Source organism: Ambystoma mexicanum, chromosome 5p (assembly GCF_040938575.1).
Source record: "Ambystoma mexicanum isolate Mex_15411 chromosome 5p, UKY_AmexF1_1, whole genome shotgun sequence".
Classification (NCBI taxonomy): domain Eukaryota; kingdom Metazoa; phylum Chordata; class Amphibia; order Caudata; family Ambystomatidae; genus Ambystoma; species Ambystoma mexicanum.
Genome location: NC_090930.1, coordinates 445961461 through 445988401, shown reverse-complemented (window position 1 = coordinate 445988401; position 26941 = coordinate 445961461). Strand labels below are relative to the sequence as shown.

The window sequence follows — 26941 nt, the reverse complement described above, 5'->3', positions numbered from 1 at the left end:
CAGTCACCCTTGGGACCAGAATACGTCCCAAAGGAACAAGCATTTCCCTGGACCACGCCGCCAGGATACAGGCTGCCTCGCTCTGGCTCCCTGGAGTCAAGGCTCCCTAGCCACGCTGCAGCCCCTCACGAACCCCGGGCCAGCATCTGAGCACGCCGTTCTCCTCTGGATCCTCCAGGCTTCTCTTCCTGCAGCTCTCTGCTCCTTGGCTCCTCTGGTCCAGTCAGCATCCCCAGCTCACTCTCTGATTCTGGCAGAACCACCCTTTCTATACTGCAGGTGAGAGTCAATTGCATTCAGGTGTACACAGTTGGGGAAAGTGCCTGACCATGCCTGACTCTATTAGTGGGACAATTCAAAAGTGTTAGATGGTAGGCCTTCCTTTGTACCCCTATGTTGTTTCTATGGGTAATCCTCATTGCTGCTGATCGCTTCTTCCTTGTACCAGTACTTATTGGAAATGGAGAAGGGGAGACGGGGTGTGATTGGAAACACTGCATTAAGACTCGGGGAGAGTGGGTTGGTGTATAAATAGGAAAGGGGGAATATACCATGTCTCGCCCTTGGGTATTCTCCCAATTCCCCGTGACCCTCCACTCAGGTGATCCTCCCTCACTTGTCCACCCCCAGGGTCGTGATCCAAAAGCGATGGCCCTTCCCTGTTCACCTGAATGCAAGGTCCCGGGGGAGTAGATGTGAGAATACCATCAGGTTTCTAACATCTTCCTGCAACACCAATAATCAAGTACTTTTGACTTTCCTCCTTTTGGCAATGTGAGTTTTTATACCAGCTTCAAATGTATGAAACAATCACTAATCAACAAGCTTCATCTTTAAAAACATTTCATTCGCCCCTTTTATTCCTGTTGGATATATTTGTTTAATTGCATGCCTTGTTGTTTGTCTCTTTTTGCTTTGGCAATGTTTTTATAACTCTTGGCTTTAGGCAATGCATGTATGTTCACTGAAACTTACATATCTTAAAGTTGTCACGACCCACATCCAGAAACCCCCCTGGCAAGCCCATGGGCCAGGAGGGGTCTTGGCTCGGGTCTCCAACAAATGTAGGCATCCTTTGCCTAAGCCCTCTTGGGGCCAGGCGCATACTTAATAAAGACTTGTGTTTAGGGAACTACTTTATTTCAAGTGCCAGCCAACATGGAGGCATCCACATAGCTTGGCTCCTTGGAACCAAGCTATGCGGTATAGTGTTTTGGGTGTGGTACCCTAGGAACTACTTTACCTGGACTACTTTCTTGAAGCTATTTAAATCACACCCGACTTGGATAACACGCTTCACGTTACTTTGCAATCCTGCAACGTGACGCTCATCGTGTTCAGCTGTACCCGCGAATCTCGGAAGAACAGCATCTGTAAAGAGACAAAAGGACATTGTTAACAGCAGCAGTTTACCTGTAATTTTCATTGTTAGCTGCCCACAGCTCCTGCGAACAGCATCCTAGGATCAGCGCATCTCCCGGATCGACGGATCTGCAAAAAAGGAAGAAACAAGACATTAGACACTTCTACAACATAACAAACTGTGCCAAAAAGCTTACCTCGCAAGTCGCCCCTCGACCAGCATCGCCTAGGGATTTCATACACCGGGTGACCACCGCAATCTATGGGAAAGAAAAGACCACAGGTTAGCAAAGGCAAGGCATCATAGCGCTGCGCACAGAACCTACTTACCGCATCATAGCGCTCTTTATACGCCACCATTTACCGGCGAGACCCAATTCAGTCAATGCATCACATTGGACTTCCGCGCTACTAAGGAAGAGAAAGAGACATTTATTAAACCAAGAAAGGCATGCAAGAATAACAACAATATACAACAGCAATAAGACCTACCTGAAAGACTCAAAGCGGGCCAGCATCAGTGAAGTAACTAGATTGGATTCGCCCACAAAGGACAACGCGCCCCTGCCAACAAGGCAGGACGGAGAGCACACCAGAATTAACTACAAGGCAGAACTTCCCCGCTGGTCACACCTGGGAACTGCGGAGAAGGATACCAGAGTCCCTACGGCTGGGTGGCGTCCCCGTGGATACCAGTGGAGCATAACAAATGTTTGATCACTTGGTTTAAATGCTACACTGTTTTCTGCTGCTTTATGAAGGGTTCTTCCGTTAGCTTTCACTTTAGAATCACTTTTAGAACTATCCAATTGGTATTTAAGCTGTTTTCTTTAGTTTGGTATTCAAATAATATTAGCAAAGCAGTTTTGCTCATACGCGAGTATTAAATTTGTTGCCTTCATTGTTTGGCAATTGAATGGTCTGGTTTAAATCAATATCACTCCTTGCTACTGCTACCTACCTTTGTTACTCGAAAGGGATTACAGCGCTCTGCAACACTTACCGGCGTCTTCCTTTGCCTTCAATTACTTTGCGCGCAGTAGTACTTCCACTGATCTGTCTTTTCTTGAACTGACAAACTACGTCTCTGAAGTTGCCTTTGTTCCGGCCACTTTTACACAGAGCTTTGCTTGCTCCTGATACCCCCTGGTGCATGTCATCCCCCCAGCTACAGTCAACTGCACGCTTCCTGATGCGTAGTCTTTGCCACCTGGTTCACATGGGGAAAAGCCTTCTTTCTTCACGCCTTCTGCTGCCCAGCCTCTGCACTTCAGAATTAGGTGGAAAAGGACCCTCAGCTGAAATCTGCCTTGCAGTGGTCTCGGCGCTCTCTCTTTCCTCCAACTTTGGTGTGGACTGCTAACAACGTGTCTGCTGCTGATTTCCACTTCTGCTGCTGCTGCTAGTCCTGCTGCTACTAATGGCCTGCACCTGAGGGAGCCTTTTAAGCCTCCCTGCCTCCCTAAGGTGTGTGTCATTTGTCTTAACAAGCTGGCCACTCCTGCACCATTGCTCTTGAGCGTTCTTCCTCATCCCAGTACTTAGGAAATTATGGGACTTAAAGTCCCCAAAAACAAAATCTGGTTTTCTTATTTCTTATACTCTACAATAAGCCATCAGATGTGTGGCAGTTTTGTGAAACTTAAACAAGGGGTTTCACAGTCTTCCTGACCTGTCTTCCCCTCTCCTATGTGATCCTCCCGCAGAACACCACCCCCAGGGTCGGGATCAGAAAGGGTCTGCCTTTCCCTGGCCACATGAGAAGGTTCCCAGGCCTGGGGCAATCATTGCCAATTCTTCACAAATGGCAAAAGCTGATAAAAAAAATGGACTTGACTTATGTTTATTGGATGGTGGTAGCTCAGGCGAATCTGGATCTGATCTCTTTTGTGGATGGGTCCAGAATAGTTTAGGTTTGATTCTTCATAATAATATACATTTGGAATATACACCATTTAGCAATGTGTATCTTTTTTGCATAGTGTGTTTCCCGCAAATACTACTTTCATTGTGATCTCTTTGAACTGAGGTTGTTAAAGTAATAAAACAGAAGAATAGACTCAGTAAGAAATCTCCCATGTGCATGTCTATGTGGAATAGTCCTATTGTCCCATCCTCCCTATCTTCGAGCTGGCAGCCTAATATAACACTTGAATGGAGTTATGGGAAATATCAATATCGGCAGTCTAGATTTCAAAAATGCAAAGGAAATTATATTTGCAATAAATAAGGCATAAGAGTCACGATTGAAGAAAGCAGATCTAGGACCCCCTACTTGAAAGGAATGTTGTCAGTGCCAAGCCCATAGATGGCACTCCCCTCGTCTTCCAGAGGCATCAACCAAGCTATCTTGAGTGTCAGGATGCCAGGCAAATCAAGGAACTTGGTTCGAAGATGGGGGAGTGTTGAAAGGAGCACAGCATGTGACTGGCAGGTGGCACACCCTCTTTACATGTTTTCAAGGTTAGCATGGAACAGAAGGGAGGCTGGGAAGCTCGAAGTACTGCTGAGGTCTCTGACACCAGGTCCCAAAGCTTGCATCACATCATAAACATCATGGAGAGAACAGCTACATGCTGCAGCTCCGGCATCTAGAGCATGCATATATATGGCTGGAGCTCCACTTAACATTAATGGGATCCTTGGATCCTGAGTACATTACAATTAAAATGTCAACACAACTGGTTTAATGTAAAATAAACACCCAGGCATGTGTAGACGTAATATGAATAGAAAATAGAAAAGTCAATGGTGCCAGTACTCTTGATTAAAATAAAATACAAGACATTAGCCCAAGGCCACCGCAAACCTTGTGACCCTAGTAAAAAACCAGGGATGTGGTGCCCTTTTGCCTGTCTGCCATTGTTTAGTGCCATGTCCATCTTTCTGCATCAGCTTTCATGCGCCTACATAGAAGTTACCATCTAGTGTCTGGGTTGATGCATGACCTCCAGTACTGCACCAGGTTGGGGCAAATGAGAAAATCTGAGCTTGAAGACCAGTCTTCTTCTTACCCCTGATGCTTGAGGTTTATTCTGGTCCACACAGTCTTCCCACTTTCGCACTTTCAAATGAGGTGAAGGTACCCGCTGCACCAATGACCCAATCTTAAGTGTTCTCAAAGTCCAATTTTGCTGCAAGCACTTTGTGTCAGCCACCATTACAAAAATACAAAGGTCTTCCCAGGGCAATTAACTGCTGTATGTATGATCCAGGAAGTGCAGGGATTGTGTGGATATGTAAAATTACGCTGTTTTAAGGTGACGTTTCTGTAAATGTACCCTCAGAGTGTTCTTACTGTAATACATTTACCTGTGTTTTGGCCAGAGTAAAACGTCTTTATATGTGAAATGAATATGTAAAGGGCAATGGTGCTTAATTTGGAAATTAATTAGAATGGGTTCTCTGTAAATGTACCTTACAGTGTTCAAACTGTAATACAGTACCTGTGTTTTGTGTGGCATTAACAGTTCTTATCTGTCAAATGAAAATGTAAAGGGCAATTTTGGAACAGGATTAGAGTTTTCTATAAATCTACTTCAGTATTCTAACACATTACATGTGCTTTAATGTAAACACTGATTCCTGTGAATAAAAACACATAAACAAAGCCATCATTTCAAAAAATTACTCACCTGATTGACAACTTTGAATGTGTCCATCAGGAGGCCTGTACATGAGGTGAATGTGTCTAAATAGGCTGTCAATTCTCTGGGGAAAGTACATATAGTGCAACCTTGGGGTGCTGTGATTTGGAGGTGATGCACTTCTGGTGCCGCTCATCACCAGGGATAAGATTACGCTGTGTCCTCTCTAGGGGATGAAGAAGGTGAGAGCGATAGTGTAACGCTCACCTGACTCCCACGGAGGCGCCGGCCTGGTTTGCGCTGCGGTGGCCTCTTCCAGGGTGGTGCGCAGGACTCGGAAGATGGACTGGACCAGGCCCCCCAACTCTTGGCTTGGCTCGCTGAAGTACCCTTCTGTAGGCGAAAATAGGGGATTAAGGGTGTGCGGGGTAAGTAATCGGTCTCCCTCTTTCCCCTCTCACTCTCCTTGACACCCCTCTGTGATTCAGCGCAACAGCTCACCTTAGGGTTTGGAAGGGCGAGCTCTCCATCCTGCCTCTGATGCAGGGGCGCGTAGATATCCAGTTGCTTCACTGGATTTTCGGATTGGTGAGAAGCAAACTTGCTTGGCTTCCAGGTAAGTTTTTTGATTAATGGTTCGCCTTGTGTCCATGCGTTAATGTTCTAACGCTAATGTCTTTTTCCCCATAGGGGCCGGGGTACGGAATGCCGGGGAACAGGCACCGACCCGAGATGAAAGGTGAAATCCTTGTGGAAATCAGGTAAGTCTTTAATGAGCGTTTTGATAATGTCTTTTCATTTGCCCATTAACGCTGATGTTTTTTTCCCCTTAGGGGCCGGGGTCTGGAACTGCCTGGATGCGGCGCGGACCCGAAATGAAAAGGGAATGACCCAACAGATAAGTCTTAACATGGAGTCTTAGCTTCCCTTCTCCCTTCTTTCTCTCACCTTTGTTCTTGTCTTTTTCTCCCTAGGTGCTGGGGAGCGACTGTGGATCCGGATGGTCGCTGCTGATGGAGGCGCCCTGTAAAGGTGAGTAAATGCAGCGCTGCAGCAGTCAATGCGATGAGTTTTTAAAATAAATGTCTTCCTTTTCAGGATCGTTGGCGAAATGTCTCCAGGTTGCAGATTTAACAGGTAAGGTCTTTTCCTTCTTCTGTTCTCTTGTTCTATTCCTCTGCAGGTGATCAGGATGCTGGCAGGCGTGGAAGAAGTCAAGATGCAGGAGCAGACACGGTGAGCGTCCAGCTGCTAGATGCAGAACAACGCGAAGCACGTGTGGCTGATCGGGTGTGGTTTAAATAGCCTTGGAAGAAGTTCCTGGAATGTGTCCTTCCTCCAATCAGGTATGTATCCTTCCCCGACCACACCCGGTGGTAAAAGAGTCCCACAGGAAAAGTAGTTCTGGCCTCAAGATGGCCCGGCTGTTGCAGCATGGTCTGCATCAGGTAAGTTTACACCAAGCACCTTTAAACACAAAGTCATCTTTTATGAGCCTGGCGCCTTCGGCGCCAGGACTGTTGTCCAATATGAGCCTGGCGCCAAAGGCGCCAGGACTGAGTCCACAGGGCCCCTACTTGGGGCTGCTGAGACTCCTCCCGAGGGCATGATGCCTGCTTCCGGGGGTGCTGGGCCGGTCCTGGTGCTCCGGGGGCAGGTATCATGACAGCACTCCCCCCCAAGGCCCCTCCCAAGGTTGTTCTTTCTGGAGGCTTAGGTTTATTTGGGAAATTCCGATGAAACCTTTTCACCAGCCGAGGTGCATGAACGTGGTTGCTGGGTTCCCAAGACCTTTCCTGAGGCCCTTTCCAGTCTATTAGATAGAAAAGTTTTGACTTAGAGATTTTGGAGTCCAAAATGTTCTTTATCTCGAATTCAGGCTCCCCATCTACCTGAATTGGTTCTGGCGGCTTTATTAATCTGGTTCCTGGTTGCACTGGTTTCAAAAGTGACACATGAAAAACAGGATGAATCCGCATGTTAGCTGGTAACTCGAGCTTGACTGCCACTGGATTAATGATAGCTTTGACCGAATAAGGGCCTAGGTATCTTGGATTAAAAGTTCGAGGTCCCTTTAGCGATAAATGTTTTGTGGCCAACCATACCTGATCTCCAATTTGGTATGAAGGCGCCTCTTTTCGATGCAGATCTGCATTTTTCTTGTATTTCTCTTTTGCGTGTTGCAAATGAGCAGTTGCATTCTTGAAGGCTTGAGTTATAGTAGAATGCAAGTAGTCTACTGCAGGCATTTCAAGACTCGGAGAGTCCAGGTCTGAAGTACGAGGGTGGTGTCCATATAGTGTGTAAAAGGGGCTTTGCCCAGTTCCAGAGTGCACCGAGTTATTGTACGCATATTCAGCCACCCATAACAAATCCTTCCAGTTACCCTCTGATTGGTGCAACATACACCGTAGGTATTGTTCAAGGGTCTGGTTCGTTCTCTCCGTTTGACCATCGGTCTGTGGGTGGTGGCTGGTTGAGAGTCTCACGTCGATTTGTGCTAGTTGACAACACTTTTTCCAAAAATGGGAAATAAACTGGCTTCCCCGGTCGGAGACTAATATGGACGGGAATCCATGCAAACGGATAACATTTTCGAGGAATTCTTTGGCAAGGACCGCAGCTGAAGGTAACCCTCTCAACGGGATAAAATGAGCCATTTTTGAAAATAGGTCCACCACAACCAGAATGGTATTGTATCCGTTACAAGGGGGCAGGTCCGTGATAAAATCTAGTGATAAAGTGTGCCAAGGCGTTGGTGGAATGTCTAAAGGCTGAAGAAGGCCGGCGGGTTTTGTCTTTTGGCCTTTGTTTTGGGCACAAACTCCACAGGACATCACAAAAGACTTAATATCCTTGCGCCAGGAAGGCCACCAAAATTGTCGTTTAATTTTTTCCTCCGTCTTGGCAATGCCAGGGTGTCCTTCCATCAGGGCATCATGGTGACGGGAAATAACAAGGTCTTGCAATTCTTTTTCTGGTAGAAATAAACGTCCTTGGAAGTAAGGTAGGCCATTGTTCACCGAAAAGTAAGACCCCTTTTGGATCCAATCCTGTACTGCGGTAGCGTCCATGAGTTCTTTTACACGTGCTTGAATGTCCTCGAAGGTTTGTAGTGAGGTTAATCCCAAAATTCTTTGCTCGGGAATGATTGGTACAGGTTCTGAAGTAGTGTCCAATTCTCCCATTCCAATTCGAGATAGAGCATCCGCTTTGCCATTCTTACTGCCGGGACGGTAAGTGATTACGAAATCAAACTCAGCAAAGAACAACGCCCATCGGAGCTGACGTGACGATTGTGCTTTGGCAGTCTTCAAGTATTGTAAGTTCCGGTGATCAGTGATCACAGTGATGGTGTGCCTGGCGCCAAGAAGATAATGCCGCCAAGCCTTAAAGGCGGACTTAATGGCCAATAATTCCTTATCGGTAATTGCATAATTTACCTCAGGCGGTGAGAACTTTCTGGACCAGAATGCTACAGGATGTAGTTGGTTGGTTTCAGGGTCTCTCTGAGACAGTACAGCTCCCATTGCTAAACTGGATGCATCAGTTTCCACTATGTATGGGAGATCGGGACGCGGGTGCTTCAAAATAGGTGCAGAGGTGAATTTTGCTTTTAATTCCTGGAAGGCCTGTTCCGCTTCCTTGGTCCATTCGAAACGTTTATTTTTCCGTAAGAGTGTTGTGATGGGTTGTACCACATGCGAAAATTCCGGGATAAATCTGCGATAAAAATTGGCAAAACCAAGCATGCTTTGGACCCCTTTCACCGAACTAGGAGATGGCCATTTAAGGATGGCCTCCACCTTTCTTGAGTCCATTTGGACCCCTTTTGGCGTCAGGATGAATCCGAGAAACTCAACCTCGGTGGTATGGAAAACACACTTTTCCAGCTTAGCAAACAGTTTATGCTGGCGTAATTTCTCAAGGACGGCCCGGACATGCTTTTTGTGATCAGATTCCGAAGAGGAGTACACCAGAATGTCATCGATATATACGACAACACAAACATCGATGAGTTCCCGGAGGACATCGTTCATGAAGAACTGGAAAGCTGCAGGCGCGTTGCACAACCCGAAAGGCATCACCTGGTATTCGAATAGTCCGTATTTTGTGCGGAAGGCGGTTTTCCATTCGTCGCCTTCCTTTACTCGTACCAGATGGTAAGCCCCCCGGAGATCTAACTTGGAGTATATGCAGGCGTCCTTCACTTGGTCAAGGAGTTCAGGGATCAGAGGCAAAGGGTAACGGTTTTTGACCGTTATCTGGTTTAATGCACGGTAGTCGATGCAAGTTCTAAGGTCGCCTTCTTTTTTCGGCACGAAGAACAAAGACGAGGATGCTGGGGACTTTGACGGGCGAATAAAACCATTGGCTAGGTATTGATCCAAATATTGTCTCAAATGCAGGTTCTCAGGTTCGGTAAGGGCATAAATCCTGCTACAAGGGGGCTGTGCACCTGGCACCAGATCGATTTGGCAATCGTACGATCGGTGAGGAGGTAAAGTATTTGCCTGTTCCTTTTGGAAGACGTCCTGAAAGTCCTGGTATTCCGGAGGTAATTGCATGGAGGCAGAGGTTATAGATGCTAAATGAATCTTCGGGTTTTCTGGGTAACAGGTTTGTGCACACTCCGGGAAAGTTATTCTCTTAGCTCGCCAATCAATTCGAGGATTATGTGTCTCTAACCAAGGGATTCCAAGAATAACCTGAAACTGTGGAGCCTTGATTACATCAAACACAACTGCCTCCCGATGGCCGTCAGGACCAATAAGAGTCACCTCAGTAGTGGAGTGAGTTACCGGTCCAGAGGCAATTTCAGTTCCATCGACTGTGGTGATGACATCTTTGCTGGTTTTAGGACGGAGTGGGAGGTTTATCCTAGAGACCAATTCTCGATCCACATAGTTTCCAATAGCCCCACTATCGATGTATGCCTTAATTGCATGCATGCGCTTAGGCTGTTCCGGATCTACGAGGACCATTGGCACGATGAAATGCGAGGTCTGAGAGTTAGTTTTCAAGCTCGGCAAGCGGACCCCTACGCTTGTCGGGCAGAGGCGTTTCCCGAAACAGAGTCTTCGAGGTTTTTATCAGCGGCTCCCACCGCCTTTCTGGGCGGTTTTGCCGGGCAGTCTCGTAGGAAGTGTTCTGAGTTCCCACAATAAAGACATAATTTTAACTGTCGCCTCCTTTCACGTTCCTTTTGAGTTAAAGGTCCTTTAACCCCTCCAATTTGCATAGGCTCAGAGACATCAACACCCTTGGGGTTAGCGTGGGTCTTGACCAACACCCGGTTTTCTAACCTGGACCGATCTGCTTTCCTGTTTTGAAGTCTGTGATCCAATTGGACCACTAAGTCTATATACTCTGTGCACTCTTGAGGCGGATTTACAACTTGGGCCAAGACATCTTTAAGTTCTCCACGTAGACCTCGATAAAATAACGTGACTCTTTTATCCTCAGGCCATCCCGATTCCACAATCAGTCTATTAAAGGTTGCAATATAGGATAGGAGGTCCTGATTGCCCTGTCGCAAGGAGAGAAGTTCGTCATCCAGGGCCTGCCCCTGTAAGTGTCGAGCAAATAACCTTTCCATGCTTGCTTGAAATCCATGAAAATCACGGAGAATTGGGTCATCTCGAGTAACCAGTGGAACTGACCAGTCGGCAGCGCAGCCGCTGAGATATGACAAAACAAAGGCTACCGTGGTCTGATCATTAGGGAAGGCCCCAGGTTTGCACAGGAAGTGCAAACGACACTGATTCATGAATACAGCGAATCGTTTAGGGTCCCCAGCAAAACGTTCGGGTGGGGCCAGCGGCATGTTTCCAGGTAGATTTATCTGCACAGGATTACTGGAAACCACAGGAGCGGGGTTCCCTCCGGAACCGGGTAGAGGATTCTGTCCAGCTTGACTCTGCAAAAGCTGTCTGGCCAGGTCATCAGTTCTTTCTTTTGATACTATTAGTTCCCTTCTGAGGGCATTAGTCTCCTGCCGAGAGGCATGTACTTCGGCCCGTAATTCCCCCAGTAATTGGGCCAACTGATCAGTCTCAGACATGTCCATAGCGCCTGGGTGGGATTTTGTAGGAAGGCTTCGCGTTCTGTAACGCTCACCTGACTCCCACGGAGGCGCCGGCCTGGTTTGCGCTGCGGTGGCCTCTTCCAGGGTGGTGCGCAGGACTCGGAAGATGGACTGGACCAGGCCCCCCAACTCTTGCTTGCCTGGCTCGCTGAAGTACCCTTCTGTAGGCGAAAATAAGGGATTAAGGGTGTGCGGGGTAAGTAATCGGTCTCCCTCTTTCCCCTCTCACTCTCCTTGACACCCCTCTGTGATTCAGCGCAACAGCTCACCTTAGGGTCTGGAAGGGCGAGCTCTCCATCCTGCCTTGATGCAGGGGCGCGTAGATATCCAGTTGCTTCACTGGATTTTCGGATTGGTGAGAAGCAAACTTGCTTGGCTTCCAGGTAAGTTTTTTGATTAATGGTTCGCCTTGTGTCCATGCGTTAATGTTCTAACGCTAATGTCTTTTTCCCCATAGGGGCCGGGGTACGGAATGCCGGGGAACAGGCACCGACCCGAGATGAAAGGTGAAATCCTTGTGGAAATCAGGTAAGTCTTTAATGAGCGTTTTGATAATGTCTTTTCATTTGCCCATTAACGCTGATGTCTTTTTCCCCTTAGGGGCCGGGGTCTGGAACTGCCTGGAGGCGGCGCGGACCCGAAATGAAAAGGGAATGACCCAACAGATAAGTCTTAACATGGAGTCTTAGCTTCCCTTCTCCCTTCTTTCTCTCACCTTTGTTCTTGTCTTTTTCTCCCTAGGTGCTGGGGAGCGACTGTGGATCCGGATGGTCGCTGCTGATGGAGGCGCCCTGTAAAGGTGAGTAAATGCAGCGCTGCAGCAGTCAATGCGATGAGTTTTTAAAATAAATGTCTTCCTTTTCAGGATCGTTGGCGAAATGTCTCCAGGTTGCAGATTTAACAGGTAAGGTCTTTTCCTTCTTCTGTTCTCTTGTTCTATTCCTCTGCAGGTGATCAGGATGCTGGCAGGCGTGGAAGAAGTCAAGATGCAGGAGCAGACACGGTGAGCGTCCAGCTGCTAGATGCAGAACAACGCGAAGCACGTGTGGCTGATCGGGTGTGGTTTAAATAGCCTTGGAAGAAGTTCCTGGAATGTGTCCTTCCTCCAATCAGGTATGTATCCTTCCCCGACCACACCCGGTGGTAAAAGAGTCCCACAGGAAAAGTAGTTCTGGCCTCAAGATGGCCCGGCTGTTGCAGCATGGTCTGCATCAGGTAAGTTTACACCAAGCACCTTTAAACACAAAGTCATCTTTTATGAGCCTGGCGCCTTCGGCGCCAGGACTGTTGTCCAATATGAGCCTGGCGCCAAAGGCGCCAGGACTGAGTCCACAGGGCCCCTACTTGGGGCTGCTGAGACTCCTCCCGAGGGCATGATGCCTGCTTCCGGGGGTGCTGGGCCGGTCCTGGTGCTCCGGGGGCAGGTATCATGACAGATAGCCCTCCTCTGTGTTTCCCCTGCTCTCCCTGCCAGAACACAAGTTTTAAAAACCAGGATCTTAGTCCAAGTCCAGGTGACCCTGGCAAAAATCTGTGGTAATGATCTGCTTCACCCCTATGCCCCATCTGCTCTTCTTCTTGGTGCCACATCGGTCTTTCTGCATTAACGTTCCAGCACCCACATAGAAGTGTCCATCATGTGCCTTGTTTCCCTCATTGTCTCAGGCACTGCACCAGGCTAGAATAAATAAGTACATCTGATACAGTATCGGTAGCCTGGATATCCCTGCCTTGTCCCTCCTGTTTGTTGTTAATTCCAGTTTGCACAGCCTAGCTCAGCCATGCTCCTTGGTGGAATGAAAACCTGTTGCGCCCTGGCCATGTCTTAAGTCTGCTCAGTGTCCTGGTATTTTTTCCGCAACACCTTTGCATCAGCCACCCTGTAGAAAAAAATAAAAATACCAAGGAAGTACTATGCTGGTCTATTGGCTTCAATGTGTATGGCTTAGGATGCAAAGGGAACGTGTGGAAGAAAAAAGGGTGTATATGTGAAATGAAAGTGTAAAGCGCAATGGTGCTTAATTTAGAACTGCGTTAGTGTGGTTATTCTGTAAATGTGGAGGGTTGGGTGGGGAGGTTCACTCACTTCTTATGTGTTTCCTTTTTAGCCTATATTCAGTACTTTCACTGATAGTATTTACAATCTTAGGTGCTATATGTTAAGTCTGTGCTACCAGACTCAAATCTCAACAGAAATATTGGGGTATTCATGACAATACCTGAATTACAATACAAGAAAATAGATTGGATTGGTAGAGTTAAGTGATATGTATAGGCAACTGTGGTGAGGCGCCGGGAGAGTATGGTATTCAGAGCCAATTAATGCCCTTAGAGATGAAGGTCAAGCCAGGAAAAGACACTGTGTGATGGCAGAGAGGGAGGGACTGTGTAGTTTGATGGACATGTCACCGCCCCAATGGGTGGTAAGGACTATAGTGCCGGGAGGTACTTTCCTCTAATACTGGTCTTTGTTTTTTGTTCGGTTAAACCGGAAGATCCAGAGAGGGGCCTGCCCGAGGAAGAGCCTGTGTATGAGTGGGCGTATTAAAACAATGTGTGCCTAGAAGAAAGGAGAAGTGTTGCACCAGTTGTGCCAAACGTTGAGTTGTTCATTCGTATTGATAGGACTGTCGTTGCAGAAAGTACTGTCATGAGCTTGTGGAGAGCCGTCCGTATGCCGAGAACTGGCCGGCACAGACGCTCTCCTGTTTCCAGTCAGCTGTGTCCTGCGGTGTGAATATACAGGCGAGCCGCTGCGAAGGGGGAGGAGGAGCTGGCTCCGATGGGTCCTCAGCTGTTTTCCTAAAGTCAGCTGTGAGCGAGAAGCGGCTCTGCTCTGGCCCCCTCCCTTGCGAGGAAGGAGTCACAGCGCCGGCCGTACAGCTGACAGCTGCTGTGGAGGGAGAGGTGCGACCGGAAGAGCCAATAAGGGCCGCGCTGGCCCTCCAGCATCAAAATAATACAGAGGACTATAGAGCAGCAAACGGTGCTGTCTGAGAACACGGAGGTTCAGATGACAGCGGTTTGGGGCGGAATAAGCCTGCAAGTTCAAAGGGAGGTGACTGTCTACCAAACGTAAAGCCTAAGTGAGCGTAACCCAGGGGCCGCATCGTAGAGAGAGACAGTAGCTGAACATTTGGTGAGCTGAAGAGTACAGAAGTGTATACTCCCTCACGTTTTCCTTGTTGAAATTGAAATATTAAAGAAAGGGGGCACAACCGGGAGAAAAGCCAGCCACACTGGTACTGAGAGCCTTGAGAAGGAAGGGAGAGGACTCTGAACGGAGGTCGTAGTGAAAGCCAGTGCTGTACCTCAGGGAAGGAAGGAGAGCTGAGGGACTACAACTAGCCAAATAAAGTCTCAGGGAGAAGCGCCAGTCCAGACTCTTTCCCGTGGGCCAGGCAGTGAAGGAACAAATCCCCAGAACCCTCTTTTGACCTGGTACACTGAATTTATCCACCACCTGCATTTGTTGAAGTTGATGTGTGAGGAGATTAAAGACTGTTCCAATCCTACTCAGTCTCAGGTGTGGTCTATTCCCATCCGCACTTGTAACAATTTGGTGGCAGCGGTGCGATAGACCGGAACACGATGGAGGAGCTGATAAAGACATTGGGCCTCATTACGAGTCCAGCGTTAACCGAGGCGGTAAAACCGCCTGGTTAACGCCGGACTCGTATTACCATGCGGCCTCCGTGATTCCCAGAATTACTGGGGCATTACAACCGCGGTTTTCCGGGAATCACGGAGGCGGAATGGTGTAAATCCCCATTCCCATTGAGTCCTATGGGACTCGATGGAAATGGGGATCATGGAAACACCGGCAGCATCTCGTAATGCTGCCGGTGTTTCCTCGTCCGCCTGCATGCAGGAGGTGTTAAACCCGCCAGGTCAGACCTGGCGGGAACATCACCTCCCGCCTGCAGGGGTCGGACTCAGGCGGTCCGGAAACAACGATGGCGGCGGGTTTACCGCCACCGTTATTTCCGGACCGCATAGGTCATAATGAGGCCCATTGTCTGAGGGCCAACAGTTGTTACAGCAAGCCATACAGCTACAAAGTCAGCAGGCTCAGGCTGATAGACAAGGCTTCCAACAGGCTCTACAGGTCCAACAGGACCAGTTGTTAGAAGCCACGAGCATGAGAAGTCAGGCTTCAGTACCAGCCTCTGTTTTACTCTAGTGGCGAAGACCCTGCCCACTTCTTTGTCAATTTCGAAAGAGTCACCCGAAATGCACAATGGCCAGCGGAGAGGTGGTGTCACTACATCGCCCCTCTCATGACCGGGGAGATGCAGAGTGCGCATCAGGCAGCCAACCCGGCCGGAGATACCAGCTATCCGGATATGAAGCGGGTTGCACTGGAGAGGCTAGGGCATGATGAAGAAGCCTATAGAATTAAATTCGGAGATACCAAGCTCATGCCAGATGAGACACCAAGACAGCTGTTTTATAGAATAAAGGAGTTGGGGGATAAGTGGCTGCAGACCACTTCTTCAAGCCCTCATGAGATGGCCGGAAAAGTCATTTTGGAACAATTTGTGGAGGCCTTACCCTTACCAATGCAGAGATGGGTCAGGCAACACCACAGACCCACACTGGTTGAAGCTGTCAACATCGCGTCGGCTTATTAGAAGGCCGGACAAGCAAAGATGGTGGTATACACCGCCACTCCCAGAGCTGGGCGAAATTCTGCTGGTATGGGGAACCGGCCATCAACTAGTTCCCGTTGGCCAAATTCGATGATTAGGAAACCTGAATGGGAAGGAGTGAGATCCTGTCCTGCCAGCGAGGGATCCGGGACAACATATGTCGCTCGACCTCCCAGTCTCAGTGCCTGTGGGCCGCAATGTTTCAAATACAGAGACTGGGGACATTTGGCCAGGAAATGCACAAAGAAAGTCAAGGCCGAACCTATGGAGGTTGGGACTCTTGAACCAATCAAAGAGCTTCATCAGTGTGGTACTTCCCGAGTCACAAACCCACGTACCCGTACGTCTGTGAAGCTGAAGTGGAAGGACGGTCTACCAGAGCCATGTTGGATTCAGGAAGTTTGCAAACGGTGGTCAATCCCCGACCTGGTAGGTGGCGTGAAGAGTCTGAATGAAAGTATTCCCATATGTTGTGTGCATGGCGACATCCGGGTATATCCCCCTCAAAGATTTTAAGATAAAGTTGGCTGGGGAACAGATGGAAGTAAGGGCGGTGGTAATGCCCGCATTACCCGAACCCCTGTTAATTTGCTCTGACATACCTGACCTCCCGCGGCTTATCCATAAGGTGGAGAATCACTGGCTAGATGAAGCTCCTTTTTCTGGCCAAGAAATCCTGTCCAAGCACAACAAAGAAAAAAAAAGTAGATAAAGAAAAAGAAAACAGAGCTGGGTCCAGTAGAACATGTTCCCTGTGGCTGTTGACTGGAGACTAGAAGAGGATGGCGATAGTTTTCGTATGGCCCAAGAACTCGACCCCCTTCTAAAACATGCAAGAGACTCAATTGAAGATAAACCATAGGTACAGACTCCACACTTTATCAAAGATAATGGGTTATATTACCGTGTAAGGGTCGATCCAAATAAGGGTTCAGTACGACAGTTGTTGGTACCTAGCAAATACTACTGTCCAGTGTTAGAAGTGGCCCATCTGCAAATAGGAGAGGGACACCTCAGTGTCGAGAAAACGACAGAAGATTCTGGTGAGGTTCTATTAGCCAGGTGTATATGGCCAGGTGGCCCGATTTTGTTGACAGTGTGAAGAGTGTCAAAAAAAGAACCGGCCCAATGTACCAAAGGCTCCCCTCCAGTCGATGCCATTAATCCTAGAGCCCTTCCAACATGTAGGGATGGACATAGTGGGGCCTTTAGAACCTACAAGTAGAGGACACAAGTATATTCTGGTGATTGTGGACTACGCAACGAGGTACCCAGAAGCCTTTCCTTTGCGATCTACGAATACTCAGCAGATCTGTGACGTCTTGGTTCCTTTTATTTCAACAGTGGGGATTCCCAAAGAAATAGTTACGGATACAGGTACCAATTTCATGTCCGCTGTTCTAAAGCAGGTATGTGAAACTCTGCACATTGCTCAAATCAAAACTGCTGTTTATCACCCGCAGACGGACGGTCTCGTTGAGAGGTACAATCAGACAATAAAACAAATGCTAAGAAAGACCATTCAACCTCAAGAAAGGATTTGAGATAGAATTTTACCGTGGATCCTCGTGACCCTGAAGAACACCCCTCAGTCTTCTACGGGGTTTGCACCGTTCGAGTTGTTGTTTGGAAGACCTGTGAGAAGGCTATTGGACATTCTAAAACAGAGCTGGGAAGAACAAGCAAGTCCTGAAATTACCTTGAACAGAGTATGCTTCTCAGCTGAAAACCAGAGTCGAAAGGCTACAAGCGGTAGCACAAGCTCATTTGCAACAAGCTCAAGGAAAGCAAGAGCAATACTATAATCAGAAAACGAGGATACGAAATTTCCAAGTGGGAGATCAGGTTTTAGTACTTTTACCTACTACTCGAGTATGCCAACCAGGGTGTAGAGTTCCCCTCCAGACATATCACGTGAACCTGTTGAAGAGCTCGTCAGAACCAGCAGTCTCTGTGGCCATGCTCAACGTGGAGGAGGTGGTAACCGAGTACCTTCCAACTATGGAGAATCCGTTAGGAAAGGAAGATCTAAACATGAATGTAAAGTTAAACCCTTTACAGAAGAAGGATCTATCAGAGTTGATAGACCATTATGAGAAGATATTTGTTTTGCCCACATTACACAGACCTAAGACAAAAAACACTTCTGCCACTACTTAGGTCCACTGGCTTGTCTCGGGCTAGGCCTGCTTTATGTTATCTGCTTTCAGCCGCTACGATGCCAGTGGCCTGGGGCATGGTGGACTACTTGAGAAGTATTGGAGAACTAAATTCACTGTCCAAAATATGATCAAATCCTGAACCTTTTATTGAATTGTTTGGATGCTTCCTGTGGATTTTATCTTGATTTACACACATGCACATTTGAATCTTTTTTTTATACATATGTAATGTTTGTAAGTTAATGTCGTGGACTTTTAAAAAAAAAAATATTGAATTGGATTTTGTATTACTATGTAGTTCTATTTTGTGTATGGTTTATGGATAATTTGCTTCTGAATAAACTTAATATGATGATGATGATATTTGCTTCAGTACCGGGGAGAACATCCCTAACTTGCCACCGCATTCAGACTGAGCCCGGAGTGAAAGTGATAGTACGACCATATCGAATTCCAGAGGCGAGACTGCAAGCTGTAAACAAGGAAATACAAGAAATGCTCCGCTTAGGGGTGATTGAGCCATCACACAGCGATTGGTGTTCTCTCTTGGTGATGGTCCCGAAACCGGATGGGAGTACTCGTTTCTGCATGGACTTTACAAAGCTCAATGAAGTGTCCAAATTCGATGCTTATCCCATGCCCAGAATCGCTGATCTTTTGGAGAAGCTAGGAAAAGCGAAGTTCCTAACCACAATTGACCTGACAAAGGGGTATTGGCAAATCCCTTTGTTTTTACCGGGTAGAGAAAAGACCGCTTTTGCTTCGCCTGCCGGATTTTTTCAATTCACTGTTCTTCCATTTGGGCTCTATGGGGCACCAGACACTTTCCAGAGGTTGATGAATTTCTTGATTGAAGGCCATGAGAACTATGTGGGTGCCTATTTGGATGACATTGTAGTGTACAGCCAGAGTTGGGAGGATCATTTGAAACATCTGGCAGCCATATTTCAAACATTAGAAAAGGCAGGTCTTCATGTGAACCCAAAGAAAACACATTTGGCAAACTCATATACCAAATATCTGGGTTATTACGTAGGTCATGGAACGATCAGACCTCAGCTGGAGAAAATGGAGGCAATTCATCGCCTGCAGGTTCCTGTGACCAGCCGACAAGTCAGGGCCTTCCTTGGCTTTGTGGGATACTACCGTCGGTTTATTCCACACTTTTCAACTATTGCAACACCTTTGACAAATCTTTTAAAATCAAATGCACCCCCTAAGAGTGAATGGAGGAACGCGAAAACCAAAAAGGCGTTTCTGGCCCTAAAAAATGCCCTTTCAGAACAAGCCGTTCTCCAGTGCCCTGACTTTGGAATGCCTTTTTTCTTATATACCGATGCCTCAGGGTCAGGACTAGGAGCGGTGCTCTATCAGAACAAAGGAGAAGCAGAGAGGCCTGTGATGTTCATTAGCCGAAAGCTATTGCCACACGAGCTGGGATAAGCAACGATTGAGAAGGAATGCCTGGTGGTAAAATGGGCCATAGAGACATTAAGATATTATCTGTTGGGGCAGAAGTTTACTCTGATAACTGACCATGCTCCCTTAGTGTGGTTATCCAGGAACAAGGAGACGAATCCCAGAGTTAGAAGATGGTTCCTCTCGTTACAACCCTTTTTGTTTCAGACCATGCATTAACCTGGAAGAAGAATGACTCAAGCGGATTTACTCTGTAGAGTTCATGCCCTTCCCGAACGTAAGGGCTTAAGGGGGAGGGTGTGTGATGAGGCGCCGGGAGAGAAGGGTATTCAGAGCCAATTAATGCCCTTGCAGGTGAAGGTTAAGCCAGGAAAAGACACTGTGTGATGGCAGAGAGGGAGGGACTGTGTGGTTTGATGGACATGTCACCGCTCCAATGGGTGTTCAGGACTATAGTGCCGGGAGGTACTTTCCTCTAATACTGGTCTTTGTTTTTTGTTCGGTTACACTGGAGGATCCAGAGAGGGGCTTGCCGGAGGAAGAGCCCGTGTATGAGTGGGCGTATTAAAACAATGTGTGCCTAGAAGAAAGGAGAAGTGTTGCACCAGTTGTGCCAAATGTTGAGTTGTTCGTTCGTATTGATAGGACTGTCGTTACAGAAAGTACTGTCATGAGTTTGTGGAGAGCCGTCCGTACGCCGAGAACTGGCCAGCAAAGACCCTCTCCTGTTTCCAGTCAGCTGTGTCCTGCGGCGTGAATATACAGGCGAGCCGCTGCGAAGGGGGAGGAGGAGCCGGCTCCGATGGGTCCTCAGCTGTTTTCCTGAAGTCAGCTGTGAGCGAGAATCGACTCGGCTCCGGCCCCCTCCCTCGCGAGGGAGGAGTCACAGAACAGGCTTACAGCTGACAGCTCCTGCGGAGGGAGAGGTGCGACAGAAAGAGCCAATAAGGGCCGTGCTGGCCCTCCAGCATCAAACTAATACAGAGGACTGTAGAGAAGCAAACGGCGCTGTCTGAGAACACAGAGGTTCAGATGACAGCGGTTTGGGCGGAATAAGCCCATGAGTTGGAAGGGAGGTGACTGTCTACCAAACGTAAAGCCTAAGTGAGCGTAACCCAGGGGCCGCATCCTAGAGAGAGAGAGACAGTAGATGAACATTTGGTGAGCTGAAGAGTACAGAAGTGTATACTCCCTCACGTTTTCCTTGTTGAAATTGAAATATTCAAGAAAGGGGGCACAACCGGTAGAAAAGCCAGCCACACTGGTACTGAGAGCCTCGAGAAGGAAGGGAGAGGACTCTGAACGGAGATCGTAGAGAAAGCCAGTGCTGTACCTCAGGGAAGGAAGGAAAGCTGAGGGACTACAACTAGCCAAATAAAGTCTCAGGGGGAAGTGCCAGTCCAGACTCCTTCTTGTGGGCCAGGCAGTGAAGGAACAAATCCCCAGAACCCTCTTTTAACCTGGTACACTGAATTTGTTCACCGCCTGCATTTGTTGAAGTTGATTATTATGTGTGAGGAGATTAAAGACTGTTCCAATCCTACTCAGTCTCAGGTGTGGTCTATTCCTGTCCGCACTTGTAACATACAATACAAGAAAATAGATTGGATTGGTAGAGTTAAGTGATATGTATAGGCAACATACAACCAGGAACAGATATATGGGAATAATTGCTTTCTGTTTTCTATAAAACCCAACAATGTGATTATTCTTTCAAGCCTGTTCCAAAAATGTTGAATATTCCACACATGCTCATATGAAAATGTAGAAAATCATGACTGTCATCACAATGTGTTCAATTACGTTTTTTTCATGTTAAAAATGAGAATAATATCAAAATGGAAAATTAACAGTATGTTCTAAATTTAGGGCGACAGTATTTCATTACAATACCACTTTTTGAAACAGGCGATTAGCAGTAGATTAGGGACACCTATCTCATCTCAAGAACACGGTACAGAGTAAAACAAATATACACCGAAGATGGCGGCCAAGAAAGACGAGCGACTGACTGTGCCTTGGTTTAGTACAATAGACAGACGAGTGCCTAATGTTGCTTAGCAACATCCCAATGCTGCATCCGGGAGGCAGAGCGAACGTGGGACTTGAACGGCATTGAAGTGCTAATATAGCCGAGAAGGTAAAGAATTCATTTTATGAATCGGAGAGGCTGGCGACCTTAAATGTGAATTGGGAGCAAGGTTAGATTGAAATACACAAATGTTCTTTCAGCGACGGCATCACCATAGAAATACCGAACACACACAAGCCACACGCTGCAGCTAAGCACACAATCATTGTTTAGCGACGGGTTGTGAGGGACGCCTTCACTGCAGTTCAGCTCCTAATATCCATCGAGCTCCATTAGAACCGCAAACAGGTAGGAGAAATACAGATTTTGCTACGTGATATCCGGTAAAATAATTAAGATTACGAACCGTATAGTAGAGAGTGACTCCCACGATATTTTCTTGCAGAGAAATTCAGAATTGAACACTATGGAGAATTTCTCCCTAGAATCTGTGTAAAAGCAGATAACGCCACCTAGTAAGTGTATTAACATCAGAATTGTATATTTACATACATATGATCACAGAGTGGGACCCAGCGCTGTTTTGGCAACTGGTCCCGCTCGTGATCACACTGCATCTTTAATTAGTTGGTTTTAGTTTTATCTTGATTTTAACAAAATAATAGACCACTTAAGTAGTGTCTTGTTTTGACAGTCTAGAACACCTTGAGAAAGTGTACAGCATACCCAGGAAGGAACCTGGGCTTCAAATGCAGAAGTGTGAAAGCTTGTGCCGCGACTTTGATTTGCTCTACTGAGGTCAGTACAGCGCCAGTGCTATTTAAACACGTAGAATAAACCTGAGAAGGAAATAGAGAATAATCTAGAATTTCATATATATTTATTTTGTAGACGAAGAGAGGAAAGTACTGATATCATCAACTGAAGAAGGGCAGACAGTTGGCCTGAAAAGCGTAGTGGAATACCTAGGTTAAAACCCTAGAGGCTCAATCCATGAGCATTAGTTGAAACATCAGATACAAGATATCAGCACAATTTGAGATGAAAAATGTTAATATGAATATGTCAACACAGAACAATAAATATATGATTAGAAACTAATCAGACCTATGTGAGGAAAAAGAATAATTTTGTTTATGTTGAATTATAACATTTTGCATATACATATGACACATTCTAATATGTGTTTTGATGTAAAGTTGTTGACTGAACGATGTTTGCTTATATTTATTTTATGAAGAAACAAATAGATTAAAAATATTGGTTTTGAATTCAAATGAAACACTCAATTTATTGAAGTCATTTGGCTGTTATTTCATACAGCAAAAAAGTGTGCTTGTGTTATGTCCTCCGTTTACAACGGGTGACCACCCCCTGTATTTCTATTCTGTAAATGTACCCTCACACACTAACTGTAATACATTTCCCATGTTTTATGAGGATGTAAAAGTCTATGGGGCTCATTACACTTTTTTTTATTTAGTGTTTTTATTGGTTAAATAAACCTTACAACACAAATAAAACGTACATTTCCACAGTAAAGGTTTTGAATTATAGCATAATATTCATATTTCATGATTCAACATTAAAAAATCAGTTATACAACCACATAAAATTGATATCTCTATAATAACATAAGAGTCACATCATTAATCTTACTCTCAATTTCTAAACTACTCATCTAATTGGGCATTTTCTAAAAGAGAACATATTTTGCCCACATATGGAAAATGGTAAAATTTCATATTGTGGTGTTACCAGCATATATAGTCACCTCGGTTTAAGTTCAGTTGGTTATTTGTTCCTTGACCCATTTTGTCTTCCCATTCTCAACTGTTAGCTGCAATTTCACGTATTTTCACTGTTTTAGATATGATTTGTTTGACTTTGCCACAGCCAACTCCTACTATCGACTGTCTGCACCCAAGGGTTTGGGTGAGTAGTCCTTTCCAGTTTCTGGTCTGTTGCCAGTTAAACACAAACACCCGTTTTTGTTTCATGCAAATATGGTTTTATGGGATTCTCATACTTCATCTTTGACATTTTAGGCAAACTGTTTGTGAATCTTGACAAGATTGTGAAGGTTAGTGCTCTCTTATTCTGATTTTTCAATATGCTAGTTGATTCTATTGTTTACTTATATTAGTTTCCCATGCCTAATACGCATCCTTTGTAACCCCATAGCGTTTCACATATGTAAAAGATTGAAAAGGAACACATAGTTTCCACCCTGAAGATGGATCTTGAATCCGAAACGCGTTGGTCATTTAGACACCCTAAAGGAGCTTTTGTGAAGTTTCTGTGACTTTGTTATGGTTCTTGTTTATGTCCAAGTGTGAAGAGTGTAAACACTGGACTGTGTTTAATTTACATAGATGTCCGCTTGTGCCGATGGCTACTACACACCTATGCTAACATGGAATATGTTTTTTTTCGCATTGAACAATACTAATAAATGTGCTTGTTCAATATTCAAAATTATCTGAAGTAACTTTCTTTTGTTGTTAAACTGTGATTATAAATGTTTGGTTGGTTTTCACCTGTGAATGTCTAATAAGAATATATATATGAACACTTCTTACCGACCTACACTAATCTGTCAGTCTATATATTGATATTTCTGTATAAGCACAGGGACCGTTGTCCCCTAGGAGTGCATGTCTGGGCTACCGTGTATTAATACATGGTTTTGGTTTTTCAGCATATGTAGTCGCCCAGGATATATCAGATGTGTAATTAATCATTTTGTATCTCATGTTATGGTAACCCTTACTATTTATCTCCACTCTTTTAATAGATGTCTAGAGGTTTCTACTTTTTCTTTACAATGTCTACAGAGTCTAAGTTCATATGGGATATTAGGCCATTCTCCCGTTCTTGATAACATGGGAAGAAGGTCCAATCATAGCTGTAGTACAACTCTTCTAACATTCGTTTCAAAATGATTCGTAAGTAAGCTACATAGAGTATTATTAACTGGGAAGCTTTGCTTTACATAATTTTCATATTTCCTCATACTACTGTAAGAAACCTAAGGGTTCTTCCCCGAGTAGAGCCCAGGGATCCCTTATTCAGGTGGCCAGGACACGGCCATCACTGTTAGATTCAGTTCCTAGGGGCGGACCAGTAGGGTAGGATCACCTGGATAGGGGACCCTGGGGTAATTCCCGGGGAAATACCCTAGGTGAGATGTGGTATGGCACAAGCCTGGGCAAAAGAGAAGAGAGTGAACTCCCTAAGATTTTTATAGGCTATCCTACATTTGCCCCGCTGTCTTCCGATCAATCACTCCAGCCCAGATCCAATGATCCCTCCTCACCGAACCAACACCCCCTTACCCCCAAAAACGATTTCTCCCTGAATCCCGGTTTTCCTGCGTCCTGCCCGAAAATTCCCAGTCATTCTTCTTCACGTCTACCCTGTTTACTTCACAGTCTCAGCTATTCTCGTCTGCCCCACAAACCCTACCAATCCCGGGCCTCTGATTATCATTTTACGGAACACCCAATCCACAATGACAGAACACTACCCTTTTGCAAACCTTCCCCATCATATCCCGTAGGAAATCCAACCCCTCCCTTTTTTGACATGAACACTGTGTTGCCCCATGAAAGACAACAGTCTAATGTTAAAGCTGTGCACCTGACATGTCCCAATGCAAGGGTAAGGCAAGGTCAGGCAATTAACCTTAATCACACACACCTGATGATCCTTTACTTTCCCCACAAGGATAAAAGGTGGAGCAAGAGAGCAAGCTATGAGCATGGAAGAAAGCACAACAAGACAGCTAACCAGGCACGGCAGTTCAAGAGAAGGAGAAAGACGGCGTGAAGCAAGAGGGTGGCGAGGAGAGAAGCAACCGTGCCCTTTCTGTCCCCGGCCCACGGAACCTTGGAAAAAAAGAGCCTAAGGCCACAAACAATAGCACAAGTGTCTTGCAGCAGATGTCAATTGTACACGGAGCATGTCGACGTTGATAAGCGGGAGAGAGGGAAACTCCTGCTATCGTGGTACCTGCCTTGACTCCAGTAACGAAGAAAGCAAGCGGTTCATCACAGCCGGTGAGTATAGGGGAGAACCGATAAGAGCCGGGCTGTGGTGAATGAAAGTCGCAAAGTGGCCAGTTGAACTAAGTTCAAGGAGCTGTAAAAGTGTTGAGGGGAGACCAGCTGCAGAGGGAACCGCCACCATGTGGGTGTTGCTCCAAGAAACTCTGGTCGATCCCTGTTTGAGGGAAGAAAACTACAGAAACCAGAAGGCTGTAGTAGAGCCACCACAAGAGGTCAAAAGGGTCATGCAGGGGGTCTAGTAAACTCCCTGTACAATCAAAAGATTTTGATCTACAAACATGAGAAAGTAAGGGAAGGGAATCCCGCATGGTGAAAGTAAAAGTGAAGTGAATCCTACATGGTGAAAGAAAGGGAAGTGAATCCCATAAACATTGAGAGTAAAATGTGAATGTGAAACCGGCAAGAGTGAACCCAGAAGAGGGGTGCTAATGAGAAAGGGGCAAAGTCTAAAAGTCCAGAGAAACAGGGTGTTGACAAAGGTAACGTGGCCAAGGGATGTCCACTGAAACTGGAAATTGAGAGCGGTCTATGCCCAGAACAGGGGTACCCGGGGGTGAGCCACTATCACCCTGATAAGTGAACCGTAGAAAGAAAGGTTCACAGCGAACTGTTTTAAAAGGACTTTGAGAAGTCAAGGGGAGTGAATCCTGCTAAGGAGGAGACAGGAGACGTACACTGTCCCGCTGGTTGTTTGGAATCTGAGCTCGACCGAGGCAGCGTAAAACAGAAGAAGCACACTTTCCTGCTTGTTATATAGGGTCCGAGCCCGGCAGAGGGAGATCCAGGGGTGGAAAGCTAACACCCTGAGAATACGTGAAGCATAACTTTTATGTTTGTTTATTATTCTGGAACTCATGACCCCAAAGGCCTTGATATTGATAAGAACTGTTTGAAGGGTCAGTGCCCAGAAGAGGGGGACCCAAGGGTGTAACCATCACCCACCGTGAACTGTGGAAGATACCATTTTGTTTGTTTGTTTATTGGATACCTCAGGCTCTCCAAGGCAAGAGGCTTTCAGGAGAAACGAGACTTGGCCATCGACAGTCCTGATTGCTGTCATTCTAACTGTTAACCTGTGCTGGGAAAGTTCAAGTGTGTACTGTGCTCCAATCTCCCGTCTTACTTCGTTCAGAAAACGTGGGGAAGGGAGCCCCAAGCTACTGCGTCCTGACATATTATTTACAAACACTTCTTTCTTTTCCTGAAAACTATCCCACATCCTTTTTTGTATTAGTTGTGAGGTTTGGCAATAGGTTTCCTAGTATAGGCTCTTATTATTTGACACAAAGCCACCAGAACTGCCTTATTTTTCATTTGATGGTCGATGCTTGCTGCAATCTTAGATTTAGGTTTAGATTAGGCGTTTTTACCCTTGAACTGTGATAACTTCAGTCTGTCTTACTTGTTACCACGTTGAGTTCCTCACAGTACCAGGTTTTGATAGGTTAGTATCACGATCCCAATTACCAGCTCGTTTTTTTATTTTGGTTTCTTTCACCAATATAGGTGTTTCCTTATCCCATTTAAAACCAATGTCTTCAAAGAACATATTCACATCACTGTTCCATT

At 46.2% G+C, this 26941-nt stretch overlaps 1 long non-coding RNA gene across 1 annotated transcript; it reads left to right on the top strand.

The window, feature by feature from the left end:
• Nucleotides 1-23170: 23170 nt before the first annotated feature.
• Nucleotides 23171-23710, top strand: LOC138481661 (uncharacterized). Its single transcript, XR_011274319.1, has 3 exons — nt 23171-23237; nt 23351-23385; nt 23487-23710. It is a non-coding gene; the product is annotated as an uncharacterized lncRNA (long non-coding RNA).
• Nucleotides 23711-26941: the final 3231 nt, after the last annotated feature.